The sequence below is a fragment of the Lissotriton helveticus genome, chromosome 4_1, assembly GCF_964261635.1.
Source record: "Lissotriton helveticus chromosome 4_1, aLisHel1.1, whole genome shotgun sequence".
Classification (NCBI taxonomy): Eukaryota; Metazoa; Chordata; class Amphibia; order Caudata; family Salamandridae; genus Lissotriton; species Lissotriton helveticus.
In genome coordinates this window covers 1,883,670,109-1,883,686,730 of record NC_136063.1, presented here as the reverse complement: position 1 = coordinate 1,883,686,730, position 16,622 = coordinate 1,883,670,109, and positions in this window count along the sequence as shown.

Below are 16,622 nucleotides of genomic sequence, written 5' to 3'. Positions count from 1 at the left end.
AACTATATATGGTCTATAACCTATGGTTTTTTCAGTGAATTTTCAAGGTTTTGTAAATGCTAATTCCTAACTATATATGGTCTATAACCTATGGTTTTTTCAGTGAATATATATATATATATATATATATATATATATATTACCTACTGGCGGTCGCCAGTAGGTATATATAGTTAGGATTTTTTCTCTATGGGATTTTTGAAAATTCTATGTCTAATAACTTTGGCGTTTGTGGACGGAATTGGCTGAAATTTTCAGGAAAATGGCACATTTTGTTTCTGAGCAGCCCCTGAAAATTGGGGGGGTTCGTCCAGGGGGGGTCGAGAAAAAAGGGGGGTCCCAAAACGTGTTTTTAACATTGAGTTTTCCATAGGGCGGTTGGCCTCACTTTTAGCCCGAACGGCTGAATGGATTTGCACGAAACTTGGCAAAATTGTAGGGACTGGTAGCCCGATGTGCCTTTTGTAGGTCTCAATATATGTGCTACAGTGGATTTTGAGAAATTAACGTTTAAAAAAAGATATATATCTGTAACAGCGGACCGGGCAGCGCTCCAGTTCGCGTACTTTTCGCGCAACGGAGCTTTGTGAAGCGAAGCTGATTGGTTCTCCGGCGTCTGTAAACATTCCAAACAGTCCGTAGCGGCCGCCATCTTGTCTCTCGGTAGGATCGAGAGACAAGAGGAGGCCAAAGCGAAGGGGCAAATGACCATAAGGGGGCATAGTAGATCCTCCCTGACCTCTTAGGTTTGATGTACCATTTTGCCAAGTTTGGTGTAATTCCGTTCAGCCATTCAGGCTGTAGACGTATCTAAATGTCAATAATCGAACGGCTGAATGGATTTGCACGAAACTTGGCAAAATATTAGGGACTGGTAGCCCGATGTGCCTTTGCTAGGTCTCAATATATGTGCTCCAGTGGATTTTGAGAAATTAACGTTCAAAAAAAGATATATATCTGTAACAGCGCTCCGCTTCGCGTACTTTTCGCGTTACGGAGCTTTGCGAAGCTGATTGGTTCTCCGGCGTCTGTCAACATTACAAACAGTCCGTAGCGGCCGCCATCTTGTCTCTCGGTAGGATCGAGAGACAAGAGGAGGCCAAAGCGAAGGGGCAAATGACCATAAGGGGGCATAGTAGATCCTTCCTGACCTCTTAGGTTTGATGTACCATTTTGCCAAGTTTGGTGTAATTCCGTTCAGCCATTCAGGCTGTAGACGTATGTAAATGTCCTATGGAAAATTGCATGGGGAAAACACATTTGAAAGTGTTGAACTTTAGAACCAATTAAAATGTTACTTTGGTTTTGTATTTGTGTGTGATGAAAGTTAATTGGTTATGTATATATCTCAAATGAGAGGAAACCACAGCCATTTTGTGATACTACTGTCTGAGGTACATTTGTGAGGAATTTTTGGTGGTGAATTTCTGGTGTTTGATTTACACAGTACTAACACTTCTCCTACTTTTAAAAAGGTGAGTTGTTAATTTGTAAGGGGAACTATGTTGTACACTTAAAGATAATTTGAAAAATGTTTTCTGTTATTTATTTGCAGTCCTTCTGTTATACTAAATACTTGATAAAGTTAGTTTTATATTATGTATTACTAAAAACGATAAATGAAAGTGATTATTTTTTTCTGCAATTTACAGCAAGCAATTTCAAAATAAAATGGCTCACAATGAAGAGACCGTGGCAATTTCTTTTGCATTGTCCACTACATTGATTGAAATTGAGAGCACCAATAATGAAATATTGTCACAAGGAGGAGATGACTTGTATGATTTCATTAGATTGATTGAAATTGACAGCACCAATAATGAAATATTGTCACAAGGAGGAGATGACTTGAATGATTCCACTACATTGATTGAAATTGAGAGCACCAATAATGAAATATTGTCACGAGGAGATGACTTGAATGATTCCACTACATTGATTGAAATTGACAGCACCAATAATGAAATATTGTCACAAGGAGGAGATGACTTGAATGATTCCACTACATTGATTGAAATTGACAGCACCAATAATGAAATATTGTCACAAGGAGGAGATGACTTGAATGATTTTTTTGATCAATCTGTTGATGGCGAATTTATCGAATGTTTGGAGACCATAGAGTTACAAGAATCATCATTGCAGACTTTTAATGAGGAGATTCCAGATGAGATGATTGAAGAGGAAATTGCTGATGAGGACATGTTACTAGTTCTTTCAAATTTAGAAAATTCTGAAGAATAAATTTATATTTAGAAATCAAAAATTGTTTGAGACATTATTCATTTTTATTTTTAATTTATGAGGTTGTAGCGAAGTGATTGTAGTATAAAATGAGACTTATAGTATAGAGTGCAACATTTTTATGTTACATGGTAAGTTTACTCATATTTACTTCCCTTCTCCCACTATATTATCTCCAATGTGTATTTGACATCTCTTCTTCATCTCCGGCCTCCTTTCTCTCACTGTGTGTCTCTGATGCATCTTATCGCTGCTATTTTGTGTAATTACAGAAGAGAGTAAAATAAAATAGTTCGGAACGTGAAAAGGGGGCAAAGTAGAGTACCCCTCACCCCCTAGGCCTTCTCAGGCGGTCCCAAAAGGATCAGTTTCTGCTTTCCTGAGAGATTATGGTATGAGTTCCATATACCACAATAATTTGCATTACAACATGCAAGATATATATCTCCTATTACCAACTTTTGGAGATATTCGCGCTAAGCGCGAATATCTCCAAAAAGTAACACCTGCCCTGAGCAGTTCTTAGCCATGTTATCCAATGGGAGGTGGATAACATGGCTAAGAGCATTAGCTCGGTAATGCATGAATATCGCTGACTTTTTAGCGATATTCATGCATTGCGGCCGTTTTTTATCGCATTTGCGATAAACCTTGATAATAGCAAGGTTTATCTTCGATAATTTCTGACGATGCTTAGCGGTGAAAAATTCGTTGGTAAGCATCCTTAGCGATAAATATCGCTTAACTTTGGTAATATGCACCAACGTCTGTTAACGTTCGATTCGAAGGAAATGAGGAAGTGTTGAAAAACATTGTTTGCGCCATCTTGCCTTTTTTGAAATGCCACACTTTTGTCGTGCACGGCAGCCATTTTAGATGCCTTGACCAGACCCACTCTCTGCACGCTGTCGATTCGTAGCATGGCTCCCCACCCTCGCAAGCATCTTCCCCAGGCACTGGTCACCCCCGCTCTCTGTCTTATGCATGGGCAATAAACCTCCCCCCATCTGCGCTGCTCTTCCCTGAGAAACACACTCTGTGCCCGCCCGACACCTCCCTTTCGCCCTATTCACTACCGCACCCTCTGACACTCCTCTTCCTCTGTGTCCGATTGTCCAGGCTATCAGCTAGCCCTGCAGATGTAGTTTATGGCTCCAGCTGTAAAGAATCACCCCTCTTCAAAGGAGTTATAGTAGATCAAGGCCCACACCCGATGAGATCCGTCACACCACATGTGTTCCTACTATCTGAAAACCATCCTGTATTGTGATTGGGGAGGGGACCGAGCCTGAAGCGGAAGATTCTAGGAATGACTCTTTGTACATCAAAGTTTTTACAATTATGTGTCACATTAAAAATATATAGCACTCCAACAAAGTAGTAGGAATATAAAACTTTAATAACATATAAATATATACAACAAAACAAAAACAGTAAAAACATTTAAACAACGAAGAGACCGTGGCAACTTCTTTTGAATTCCTGATGAGGACATGTTACTAGTTCTTTCAAATTATGAAAATTCAGAAGATGTTGCCTGGGGGTGGGTCGTCAGTAGCAGTCTGTTGTGCGAATAGTTCCAAGGCAGCAGAACGCGCTGAAATCTAGATGGCACGAAAGTGATGTCTAGTAAGTTGCCGCCCAGCAAATAACGGCGTGGGGCGCCGCGGGGTGAGTGAGTCCAGTAGGCACCACAGCTATTCTTACCGGCATTGCAGAATTACTGCTGGGGACAATGCCTGTGCTGTAGCAGGGTCACAGCAGAAACAAAAAGGATTCTGTTGAAGATGTTGTTGGTTTTCAATTTGAAAAAAGTTCTGGTGTCAACTGCTATGGTAATGTAGTGGTTAATGTTTTGTTTTCTCTAGAAAATGTAAAAGAGGGGGAGGCAGTCCAAAGTTCCGTTAAAAGGGCAAAGGAAAGGATCGGTGGTTTGAACTATCACTTCAAAAGGGGAGGGGGTGCAACAATTTTTCCTACCGGGTCACACTGTGCTTTCACCGGAACTGAGGTCTGCAGGATTCTAGTAATTCAAAGTGAGGCTGGCGCCAGCATGGGAGCGCCGACGTCCCGCGGATACAGTTTTGTCACTCCACGGGCGATCATGGCAGTCATTCCCCATCGGGGGTCGGAGACTCCCGCGGCTCCTGTAGAATCTTCAAGGTCGTGGAGGACTACGGTGGTGGAGTCAACCAGTGACCGGGCCATTTCTTCATGCTGGGCCCGCTCTTGCCAGGTCGATCGCCATTTTGAGAGTTCGGCAGCTTCCGGCGATCGCGGGGTCACATGAGCGGACGGGCTCCACCCTGCCGGGCGAGACGTTGCAGCATCGCCACAGTGGACGAACCCTTTTCGGGGCGCCTGGAGCGCTGAGGGTGCAGCTGGGAAGCCTTCACCTGAGGAGGCGGGAGAGGCCTGTTCGCACCGTCTCTCCCTCCCAGTGCACCCCACGGCGCCCCGCTTGACATTTGTTATGGCCGGTGGCGATGAGGACGGGGGGGGTCGGATGCATGTGCAAGACATCCCCCCCAGTGTTGTCAAAGCCATTTTTGAAGAAAGAAGTGGTGCCTGGCGTGTTGCCGCTGCTATTACGAAGGAGAAAAGAAAAAATGTCCCGTCCGTCTTTGGGCCGGGCTTCCGGTGGATGTCGGCCGGACGCCCCTGGCTCTGGCCCCATGAACGGGTTCCTTGGTTTATCGGCTGCAGCCGGATCCCGTCGGCCTCGGCCCCCCGACCGTTGGTGGCCGGACCGGAAGAGCATGTGGCGGGACTACCTGAAACTCTCAAGGGCCACCGCGGCCGGACTGGGAGAGAGAGGGGAGGGTCGAGGAGACATTCCCCCCCTGCAACTCTTCAGCGTTGTAAAGGCAATCCCCTGGCCGGGTCCCGCTGGCCTCGGCCTCTCCTCCGGCTACACCCTACGTTAGGATCTCCTGGCCGAGGCGTGGCAGCAGGACCCGCCTTATATGGGCTGCTCCCGGCTGGGCGTAGCCGCAACCCTGCCCCACCTTGGAAGTTTCCAGAGTGGGGGCGGATGTTCTACTGACTTGCATTTTCCCTAGTCTATCGATTTTTTTGGCGTGGCAGGCGGTGGGACAGCGAGGGGTGATTTGGTTTCTCTTACTGTTTTTCTGGTCTCTCACCACTGGCATATTTCTAACGTTTTCTTGTTTCTAGGACATTAATAGGTTTTATCATTACGTTATGTTATCGTTTCTTTGTTCGTTGTTTAATAAAAGTTCATGTTCATCAGTGGCCTACTGATTTTCGTTTTCCTATTCTTTTCTTTCCAGGTTGTTTCATGCTAAAGTTTCTGTTAACAGGATACAGTGATCACTTCGTTATTATTGCATATGTCCTTTTCACTAGGGGTGCTCTCTGGTCGGGCCAGATGACGTATCTCTAGTAAATGGTCCGGGTGAAACAGGTGCATCAATCAGTGGGGAGTAGATAGGCATGACAGATTACAACGGGGGAGAAAGGTCCGCATTACGTACCCTTTCACTATTTGCAAAGATTTTCCTACGTATATTTGCAAACAGGGAATACCTCCAAAAAGAACCAATTCCCAAACAGTCAATGTTTGGGGAAACAATCAATCAATGAGGAACGAAATAGGCACGACGTGTTAAAGGTTTGCGTTACCTACCCTTCACTATCTGCAAAGGGAGAGAGAATATTCCTATTCTTCCTCGTTTGCAGGCAGAGAAGATTCTTAAGAGAACCAACTTCGAACAATTCAATGGTCGATTCAAACAATCAACAAGGGGTACTGTGAACACAAATGAACGCCGCTTATGTACATACACATTGGTATTATCAACAGGTTGTTCCTAATGTTTCTATTTTAGGGAGGTCAAAAAGAGATCCCATTAGTGGCCTACTGATTTTGCTCGATTTCTTTTGTTTTTTTACACGATTTTTCGCTATCTGCAAAGACTAAACAGAGTATTGCGACTCTGTGCTTGTTTGTAAATAGAGAATGAACCAAAGAGAACAATCAATCAAATGGAGAGAGAAGCAGGCACGACGGATTACAACGGGGGCAAAGGCCTGCGTTAACTACCCTTCACTATCTGCAAAGAGAGAGTACTCCTAATAGAAATGAGGGGTGGGGGGCAGCATTCAAAGCAGATCAGTGTGCATAAACACGAAAATGTTTTTACTTACCACGTACTTGACATTCGACAGCTTATGATATTTGCTATTAAAAAACCATTGAAATTCACTGAAAAAACCATAGGTTATAGACCATATATAGTTAGGAATTAGCATTTACAAAACCTTGAAAATTCACTGAAAAAACCATAGGTTATAGACCATATATAGTTAGGAATTAGCATTTAAAAAACCTTATTTTACTCACACAAAACCATTGAAATTCCATATATAGTTAGTTGCACTAACTATATATCGCGCACCCGCAATCCACTGCTGATCATGTCACATATTACATCATTCATGACATGGTCAGTGACATCACTGATGACATCACTGATGACATCTCAAATGACATCACTGATGACATCACTGATGACGTCTCATTTGACATCATTCTTGTGCTAATACGATAAACCTCTTCAGACTCTAATATAACCTTAGATACACTCAGTGTATACAGACACTCACACACTGCCACTCATCCATGGAGTTACTCACACACCCAGTCAGTCATGCAAAGAAACAATCTCACCTCCATTTCTTCAACTATACAGTTATACACACCTTACTTATTGAAACATATACTAACACATATTTACTCTCTTATACAATCCCTGATACAAGTTCACAATGATCGATACAACCACTCACTCATTCAGTGGCTCTCATGCACAGTTATTTATATATGCCAACTCTCACATGTACTGTGTTTTACATATGTACTTACTATGACATGTAGCATTGAGATATCCATTCACTCATCAATACACTCATGCACACAGTCAACTGCCCATGTAGCTGTTTCCACATGCACTCTTGAACTCATACACCTAGTGAATAAACTGCTCACACATCTATGCACAGAGTCACACACCTTCCAGCCACCCCCACACAAACTCAATCTCCCATAGAAATACTTGGGCAACCAATTAATAACACATATAGCCTCTCGTATAGCTAATGATCAACACATGCAGCAGTTTACATCACAACAGACATAATGATGCACAAATTAAGACAGTTTAGTCACTAACCCATGCATTCAGTGAGACACATTTAATCACTCACTCATACAGTCAGTCACGCACCTACTAAATCCTTCATCCAGACACTTATACATCCACTCATTCTTCAATATGTAAGACATATTTTAACTTTACAGAAACATACAGTCACTGGATGTTGTCATCACTGATGTCATCAGTGATGTCATTTGAGATGTCATCAGTGATGTCATCAGTGATGTCACTGACCATGTCATAAATGATGTAATATGTGACATGATCAGCAGTGGATTGCGGGTGCGCGATATATAGTTAGTGCAACTAACTATATATGGAATTTCAATGGTTTTGTGTGAGTAAAATAAGGTTTTTTAAATGCTAATTCCTAACTATATATGGTCTATAACCTATGGTTTTTTCAGTGAATTTTCAAGGTTTTGTAAATGCTAATTCCTAACTATATATGGTCTATAACCTATGGTTTTTTCAGTGAATATATATATATATATATATATATATTACCTACTGGCGGTCGCCAGTAGGTATATATAGTTAGGACCTAGTCTCCATAGGAAATCCGCAACATTCTATTGGGAATAACTTTAGCGCCGGTTGTTGAATCTTCGCGAATTTTTCAAAGAAGATGGCACGTTCCGCGCCGCTTCTACCCTGAAAGTCTCGGACAGATTCGTCTAGCGGGGGCCGAGAAAAAAGGGGGGTCCCAAAACATGTTTTCCCCATGTTAATTTCCATAGGACCTTTAGACACGCCTACAGCCCGAACCGCTGACCGGAATTACACCAAATTTGGCAAAATGGTAGAGTCTGATTCGCAGATCGCCCTTTTGCTTAAATGGTGTAAATCCCTCCAGTAGTTTCTGATAAAATCAAAAGAGAAAAAATGTATATATCTATAAGCGCGCACTGTGCGCACCTTCCCGTGCACGAGCTGCATGCTGATTGGCTGCCACTGTCTGTCAACACTCCAAAACAGAAATTGATGGCAGCCATATTGTGCCTCGGTAGACTGAGGCACAAGAAAGCAGAAAAACAAACGTGCAGAACTCAAAAAGGGGGCAGGGTAGAAGCACCCTGACCCCCTAGGCCCAAGGCAAAAGGCAAAAAAATTGAATTATTTTTTTCAAAAATCGCGGAGTGCGCGATTTCCCCCCCAAAAAATATTTTTTTTGGGGGGGTCCTTGGGGGTCCTTGTGGGACCCCCTGAGCAGGCCTAGGGGGTCAGGGTGCTTCTACCCTGCCCCCTTTTTGAGTTCTAAAACTTTCCGAGCAGGAGCTGCAAGCTCATTGGCTTTTCAACACTTCAAACCAGGAAGTGTTGCAGCCATCTTGTGCTTGGTAGACCGAGGCACAAGAAAGCAGATAAACAAACGTGTGGAACACAAAAAGGGGGCAGGGTAGAAAGACCCTGACCCCCTAGGCCTCCCCAGGTGGTCCCCAAGGACCCCCAAGGCCTGTTTTTTTTGTTTTTTAAATTACCCCCCGGGGAAAAAAATCGCCGGGGTATAGTGACCTGGGGACCGCCGCCCCCCGGGGAAAAGCAACGCTGCCCCCTGGCGCATAATGGAGGCTCATAATGGGCTAGTTGGTCTCCAGGGACCCCCAGTATGCAAGGGAACTTAATCCCCCAATTTAGAACACTCTACAGGGCGCGTTTGCACAGTTTAAGTTGGGGAATTAATTCCTGTTCAATCCAGAAGTCCCCTAGAGGGAACTAGTCCAACAGGTATCTCAAGTAAGCGCCATGGAGCTGCGCTGCAGAGTGTTGTAAAAAGGGGGCGTGCCCTCTAAACACCTGCCTGCAAAAATGTAATAAATCAGTATAAAAAAAATAACAATTAATACATTTAAAAATTGTCATTTATAAAACCTTCGAAATTCAATGAAAAAAACCATAGGTTTCAGGCCTGATATAGTTAGGAATTAGCATTTAAAAAACCATTGAAATTCACTGAAAAAAAATAGGTTTCAGGCCTTATATAGTTAAGAATTAGCATTTAAAAAACCTTTGAAATTCACTGAAAAAACCATTGGTTTCAGGCCTTATATAGTTAGGAATTAGCATTTAAAAAACTTTGCAAATTCACTCAAAAAACTATGGCCTAGATGTAGGTAATTTTATTTTACCACTTCTTAAATACCGAATTTTACCGATTCGGTATTTAAGACGTGGTAAAATAGAGGGGGGGGGGGATGTAGGTATTACAGATTCGGTAAATACCGAATCGTTAAGATTCGGTATTTACCGATTCTGTAAATACCGATTCGGTTGCATTGAAGCTCATAGGAATCAATGGGCATTACCGAATCGGTATTTACAGAATCGGAAAATACCGATTCCAGCAAGGGTGCAGGGGGTGTCACTTTGACACCCTCTAGCACCCCAAATACAGGCATGTGTGCCATGTGGCACACAGACATGCCCTAAGGGCATGTCTGTCTGTCACATGGCATAGGTGTGCATGCACACATGTGCAAGCACACCTGGATTCGGTATTTTACCACCCAATTGGATTGGGTGGTAAAATACCGAATCTGAAAGGCCTTTGGGACTCAGAAGAGTCCCACCTACATCTAGAAGTTACCGAATCGGTAAAAATACTGAATCGGTATTTTACCGAATCGGTAAAATTGGCCCCCTACATCCCAAAAACCCATTTACCGGTCGGTAACGGCCGAAATCGGCTGTTACCGGCTGGTAAATGGCCACCTACATCTGGCCCTACAAGTTTTAGGGGTGTTATAGTTAGCTGGACATTTCACTCATACAAAACCATTGAAATTGCTCCTATATAGTTAGTTGTATTAACTATATTTCACACACCCGCAATCCACTGCTGATGATGTCACATATTAAATCATTCATGACATGGTCAGTGACATCACTGATGACATCTCAAATGACATCACTGATGACATCACTGATGACATCATCCAGTGAATGTGGTTCAATGCGGAAAAGCAACAACCCGCCGCAAGGATAGCGTACACACCGCACGGGAAATTAGGATATCCCAGAGGGTGTCGCGGTCGGAACCGCTGTTACCGACTGCCTTGGTCGTACATAGGAGTGAATGGGAGAAATAGCGGAAGAGCTGCAGCATAGCCACCACAGCGGACTGGACATGAAAAACATGGCGGACGATGCCAAAACACCGCAGTGATGCCAAACATTGCACAAATAAAAGTATCCATGCTCCCCAAATACATAACACACATACAAATTTAAAAAATGTATGCAAATACAAATAAAACAGCACAGGACAACTCCCACGACACACCTGACACCCAAATTCCACTTGGACACACCCACACAGCTGAGTATAAAGCCACCCCCTTCACTAAACACAATCCTTTGCAACACTCCAGAAGAGAAGGCCATACACCACATCCAACAGGAGAGGCAAAAGAGCACAGCACACACACACATCCACCACTACCAGCACCACCACCATTACACCAGCACAAACAATACCCCAGCACACAACACACCTCACACCTCAACACCACACCCCTGCACCCACACCCCTGCACCCACAAACACCTCAACCACCACACACCATGACAGCACAGAAGATGCCCAAATTCACCAAGAGTGAGTTGACAGTCATGGTCAATGAGATTGTGAGAGTAGAGCCACAACTGCTTGGTAGCCTTGTCCAACAGACACCATTAGCCACGAGGACACAAGTGTGGGAAAGGATAGTCCAAAGGGTGAATGCAGTAGGGACCACCCCAAGATCCAAGAAGGAGATCATGAAGCGGTGGCATGATCTCAAGAGGGTTGTCAAGGAGAGGAGGAGCAAGAACTGGACGCTGGCGAACGTGACTGGCAGTGGCCTTCCCATCCCACCGAAAACATTCACACCATGGGAGGAGAAGGTACTTGCCATACTGCTTCCTGAGAGTCTCACAGGAGTAGTCATGGGAGCGGAGGCTGGTAAGTACAAACAAATGCCAAACAACACACTGAGAAGTACTTCCTTGCAATACCTAAACACCATTACACTGTACACCCTCACCCAACAGGTAGCTAGCCATCTTGCTTAGGAGGCCTGTATGGGGAGGAAGGCCTGCACTACCACTCCCACCGTGCCCCCTGGCCCACAGCTGAGCAGGATACAGGCCTCCCCCACCCAAGAGCAGTGTCAGCCAATGCACAGTTCAACAAACATACTTACAGGTAGGTAGCCATCTTGTATTGGAGCACTGTTTGGGGGAGGGAGGCCTGTATCACTACTCCCAGCATGCCCCCTGGCCCACACTTCAGCAGCATGGAGGCCTCCCCCACCCAGGAGCATGCGTCAGCCATTGCACTCTTCACCCTCACCTAACAGGTAGGTAGCTATCTTGCTTGTGATGTCTGTCTGTTGGAGGGAGCCCTGCCCTACCACTCCCACCATGTCCCCTGGCCCACAGCTGAGCAGGATACAGGCCTCCCCCACCCACGAGCAAGTGTCAGCCATTGCACAGTTCAACAAACAGACTTACAGGTAGGTAGCCATCTTGTATTGGAGCACTGTTTGGGGTGGGAGGCCTGTATCACTACTCCCTGCATGCCCCCTGGCCCACACTCCAGCAGGATACAGGCCTCCCCCACCCAGGAGCAAGTGTCAGCCATTGCACAGTTCAACAAACAGACTTACAGGTAGGTAGCCATCTTGTATTGGAGCACTGTTTGGGGTGGGAGGCCTGTATCACTACTCCCAGCATGCCCCGTGGCCCACACTCCAGCAGCATGGAGGCCTCCCCACCAAGAAACAAGTGTCAGCCATTGCACAGTTCAACAAACAGACTTACAGGTAGGAATCCATCTTGTATTGGAGCACTGTTTGGGGATGGGAGGCCTGTATCACTACTCCCAGCATGCCCCCTGGCCCACACTCCAGCAGGATACAGGCCACCCACACCCATGAGCATGTGTCAGCCATTGCACTCTCCACCTTCACCTAACAGGTAGGTAGCTATCTTAACTCTTCCTGATGTGTGTGTGTGTGGTAGACCTGCATCCCTAAACGCAACAACAATTGTGGGCTTTGCATTGACATTCAACATGTATGAGTAAATGATGTTCCTCTGCACCATGATATTACACACAGTGTTGCCATGAATTGTACTACTGGTGACTTCATAATTGTGTAGTGTACTGACAGTCGATGATACGCAGATGACACAATACTTACACAGTGCCCAACACTGACCATTCCCCATCTACTCCACAGGTGATAGAAGTCACTGCTGAGGACCACCCCAATGACCAGCAGAGCCAGTCTCCAGCCCCGGCACATGGACTCTCAGATGTGGACTCCCACGACAGTTTGGACGATGAGCTCCAGCCCGGCCCATCTGGTGTGCCACAGACCCAGAGGTCCCAGGCCCTCATCCGTCCCACCACCACGTCTGCTGCAACAACAGCGCAGCAGACCCCTGCTGTTACGGCCTCTGCCTCCACTGCAGCCACCACCACCGCCACCGCCACTACCACCAGTACCATCTGCAGCACCCTCCCTGTCCCAGGGGATGACCAGCCCACAGCAACGTCTGTGGAGGGCAGGGAGAGAGTGCGTGGACCCACAGCGGCGAGGCAAGAGGTCTGTGGCAGCAGAGCAGGTGGGAGGGCCAGGGTCACCACCAGGCCTCGGGAGGAGTGGACACCATCCCTGGACTACTTCACCAGAGTTGTGGAGGCATACCAAGAAGTCCAGGGACAAAGTGGCCGGTCTGATGAACTATTAAGGGAGCTCATCCTGCTGATGAGGTCCATCGACAACCGCCTTGGACAGATGGTGGACCTCATGGGCCAGCAAGTGGCGTTGCAGAGGGACAGGCCTGTGTCCCAACCACCACCTCCATCCCCTCCTGTTGTGCCGCAGGATGACAGTGCACCATCCTCCCCTGTGCCAACAGAGAGGGGCGAGTCCTCTGATGCCGCTAGCCATTCAGCAGGCCCCCCACTGCCAAAAAGATCTAGGGGGCATCCAAAGAAGAGCCTGGGAGTCTCCGTAGGCAAAGCATCTGCCACACGCCAGTCACGGAGCCAGCCGTGATGACAACCCTCTTCCCCACTGCATTCACTGTTTGGACTGTCTTTCCCCACATTTCCTTGGCAATGGCACCTGTCTGTTGGACTGGGTCACCACATCCATATGGTGTCTACTCTTGCATCTCATCGAACAGGACAGTCAGCTCACTGTTCATTCGCCACCTTCATTTAAATATTCCCGCAGAATTCACATGTCCACTTTCAAAATAAAATACCTGACGCACCTGATTTTGTGCATTATCGTTTTTAGTGCAATATTTACAGTGTTGACAATGTCCATGATGTGTCCAAATGATGTACAGTATGTAGGGCAGTATTCCTCTGGAGCACCTAGGGAGACACAACAGAACAACAGTCACTGGTCTCATTGTGGCCTCACAGGCAGAACACTACACACAACATACACAAGACACAACAGGCACACTAGACAATGGGCTGCAGGTGTGAACAAATTGGGTCCAGCATACGTCCCCATATGGAACGTCAATGTCACATTTATCACACACAGGTGACTGAACGTGTGCCTGCCGGTTACATCCGCGCATAGCCCTTCACAACAACAGCAACCACACCAGACAATGTACACGTTGTACCTCGTCACCCACCTTCAAGTGAAGTAGCGGTCGATGAGCTGCTGGCGCAGGTCTACTCCTTCCTCCTCTCCACTGTCCTCATCACTGGACTCAGGTCCTTGAGCAGGTGGTGGCCTTGGTTCCTCACCATCGTCCTGAAGCAGGGGGACCCCCTTGTGGATGGCCAGGTTGTGCAGCATACAGTATGCCACAACGATCTTGCACACCTTACCAGGCAGGTATGCCAGTGCACCTCCGGTCCTGTCAAGGCAGCGGAATCTTGACTTCAGCAGGCCAAAAGTCCGTTTGATTACCCGTTGGGTCCTGCCATGGGCCTCATTGTAGCAGATGTCAGCCGGGGTCCTGGGATTCCTGAGGGGTTTTAACAGCCATGGCCTACTGGGATATGCTGAGTCACCTGAGAATGACAAACACCCATTGCAATGTTGCACAGCCAGAGTGCATCAGGTAACACACAGCACGCCATATCAGTAGGCATACTCACCCACAATCCAAGCACGCTCGGGATGCAGATTCTCCATCATCTGTGACACCATGCTGTTCCTCATGATGTACGAATTATGCGCCAAGCCAGGCTACTTCGCACACACATGAGACATAGTCATGTCCGCAAGGCACACCACCTGCACATTGATGGAATGATAATGTTTGCAGTTCCTATAAATATGCTCTGTCGCCTGTGGTGCCACCAGACCTACAAGGGTGCACCAACAACATGTGGGATGCGCCCAAGGGGATAGAAGTCCCCCTTCACAGCAGCCAATTCTCCTCCCCTAGGGAAATGGATGTAGCGATTCCGATACAGCATCATGACTGCAAGAACATCCCTCAGCACCATGCTGAACATGGGCTGCGACATCCCTCCAGCGCTAGCCACGGTCTCCTGGAAGGAACCTGTCGCAAAAAAGTGGAGTGCTGCCATCACCTTGTATGTGGGTGTGAATGCCGTTGGATAGTGACGGCGAGGCTGTAGGTGGTGCTCCAATAGATCACACAGGATCTTCAGTGTTGGTCTATCCAGGCGGAATTTCCGTATTATTGCCTCATTCTACATGTCCTCCAGCACTGTCAGGTGACGTAGGAGATTTGGCCCCCTCCTAGTTGAGATGTAAAATTGAAATTGTCAGTGACAACCATCATGAGATGGCCATAGCACATACCATCAATGAGGTCATGGGAAAGCAAAGACTGCCTGTGAGATGCATGGCACACCAGGTTACATGGATGGCCTTTTGATACACACATAGGGCACACCTCTCTATTGACAATACACAAGTGCCACAAACACATCTGGGAATGTGAATGCGCACATACTGGAGAACACAATTCACATGTGCAGGCAAGGTGCTGCAACATCTGCCAATGTTTTGGAAATTACCATGTCTGTATCATACCCATCTGCTGTACCTGTCACACCTCAATGCATCATGTGAACTCTGCACACATCCATAAACACAATGATCACAGTATCAGGAAAACTTTCAGTTGTGTGCATGAGCTGTTGTAAATGCACCAGTCTGATACGATACAATGCAGTGACACAAGCCTTGTCAAGGTCATCACTGACCCACAACAAATTGATTTGTACTACATCATTAACACCAGCTCAAGAGTGTCAAGCATCATCAGCCATCAAATGCATAACTAACATGGCAGGGACCACAGACCAAAGTGTGTCACACTGAACGTGCGTCCACCTGTGGAAGACATGGAAGTATGGCATTGTGTGTACAATGATGTGCCCTTCACCATGTTGCTGCTGTGTACTGATACACTCTTCGGGATTGACAAAGCCATTAATGGTCATGAAAATAGCGGTACCTACCACCTGTCCCCGGCGGTGTGACGCCAGCACCACCCCCTTCACAAGTGCGGTAGCCATTGGTATATGGCCATGTGTACATGGCGGTGGGCATGCTCCGCTACCGCCGAGGCGGTCATTGGATACTTTTGAATGATGCACCATCGCGGTAGCGCACCCCGGGCACCCGCGGTGCATCACCGCCATGGAACATTGCCTACAGCCAATGGGAGCAATGATCGCGGTGGCATGAGGCAGATTAGAAAGTCATGGAAGGTGTGCTCCGCCACCGCGGAGGCGGTCATTGGATACTTTTGAATGATGCACCATCGCGGTAGCGCACCCCGGGCACCCGCGGTGCATCACCGCCATGGAGCATTGCCTACAGCCAATGGGAGCGATGATCGCGGTGGCATGATGCAGATTTGAAAGTCGCGGAAGGGGTGCTCCGCCACCGCGGAGGCGGTCATTGGATACTTTTGAAAGAGGCAGACCTGGACAACCAATTGTTGCTGCTTTGCAGCTTCCAAACGACCCCAGGGGGATATAAATCTGTGGGAGTGAGCCTCACATTTCCACTGCTCACAGAGCCTGCTGCCTGGGACCCTCTCCTGCTGCTGCCTGAAGAGCCTGCTGCCTGGGACCCTCTCCTGCTCCTGGCTGAAGAGCCTGCTGCTTGGGACCCTCTCCTGCAGCTGCCTGAAGAGCCTGCTGCCTGGGACCCTCTCCTGCTGCTACCTGAAGAGCCTGCTGCCTGGG